This window comes from Mesitornis unicolor, unplaced genomic scaffold (genome assembly GCF_000695765.1).
Source record: "Mesitornis unicolor isolate BGI_N332 unplaced genomic scaffold, ASM69576v1 scaffold2924, whole genome shotgun sequence".
Classification (NCBI taxonomy): Eukaryota; Metazoa; Chordata; class Aves; order Mesitornithiformes; family Mesitornithidae; genus Mesitornis; species Mesitornis unicolor.
The window spans coordinates 12,857-14,551 of record NW_010177885.1 but is presented as its reverse complement, the minus strand read 5'-3'; positions in this window follow the sequence as shown (position 1 = coordinate 14,551).

Here is a 1,695-nt window from a genome sequence, read left to right as displayed (position 1 = left end):
CAGCAGGAAATGGGATTAATTGCATATTTTGCTAGTGGATTTCATACAGCTGACAGGAAAGAAACAATGAGACGATGGACAGTAAGGGCTGCAGGCTCAAGGATTCCCATCACTCACTGATGCCTTTGGATGTGGTGGCTATTTCTGTTCCACCCAATCTGTACAAACTCAGGGCTAGCCTCATCTCTTCGCCAGTCTAGATCTTCATCATGGGTCTTAGTAGACCTTAACAATGCTGTTTTTCATTTGGTTAGGCTTAGTCCCCAGAACTGTACAAGGGCATCCCCTAATCTCAGAACTCCACCCCAGCCCCTTCCCATACTAGCTGGCTTCTGGCCTCCTCCAGTTCTCACATCCCTGTTCATATTCCTCCCTCCCAGTACCACTTTCCATTCAAAAGTATCAAACCCTCTCTAATACTCTAGGGTTTTAGTTTCCTGATGCGACTTATTGAACTCCATCATTCCATCCTTTGACCTCCTTGCTTCAGCTTTTGTGATCATCTGTTCTAAGGAAGGAGGTACATTTCCTCCTAAGTAATTTATTGAGAACATAGAAAGGGCACCACCACGCTCCTAGTTTCAGCTCCCAGCCAAAGCATAGCTTACAGAGGCATGTAGCAGCAGGTAAGGAAAACTATAAATTCCTTAGGCCTTGCAAAAACAGTGTTGGTTTAGTTGTTTTAGTGCTTACTATTTGGCTCAGTAGTGATGTTTTCATTAAAAAAATAATTAATTGCTTCACTGAACACAGGCAAGTGTAAGACTTGCCTTTTTAAACATTTATAACTTGGCCAGTTTTGAAGATAGAAAAGTCACATCCCAGATGGCAAATCTTACATTTATGTTCAAAATGACAAAGGCTCAGAACAGTCAAAAAAAGGCAACCAGAAATTGTTTTTAATTGCTAGGCATGCTAGCACTTTGTTCAAGCCTCATTTATGGAAACAACTAGAATGACTTTGCTGAACTCTTCCAAAAAAAAAAAAAGTCTGCTTGAGGCAAGCAATCAGCATGACAAATTTCAGCCTAAGAAATTGGATTTTGGCAAGGCTGTGTACAACTGAAAAGGGAGCTTTCAACCAGCAGAGTTCAGCAACTCTGACAATTGGCCTTGCCACCAGCCCAGATTGTAACAAACAAAGTGTATGTAATATGAGTAAAAGAATGAAAACTAAATTAAAAAAAAAAGTTATGGATAGCTCGAATATCTTTATAAGGGGTCAAAAAGAGAGTGTGTATAATCTTGCACTGGTGTTTTGAGAGTTGCCAATGCTTTATTGAAGTTTTAACCTCAGGAAAAAAACAGAAGGTAGAGTCACTTAAGATGACTACATGGAAGACAAAATTAATTAAAGCTCTCCCTTATATACTTTGTGTTTGAGAATTTATTTAGCACTTGAATCTGCTCCTAATTTAAAACTTACCTAGAAAATATCTTCCCCTGTGTGAATTTAAGCTTTGGCAGGCATTTTTTGGGTTCTGTTTGGATTTACAGACATGTTAGATTGTCAATAAAGCTGATCATAAACAGCACCTGAGCTGACACACATGGTTGACCACCCTCAGATCATTACTCCAGCTTCTGTGTCCTAAACTATAGGGATTAATTTTTCCTTCCCTTACTTTTGAGGATTACAAGCCCCATAAGCTTACAAGGGGTTAGCATCTAGAAGTACAACTAGCAATTTCATGC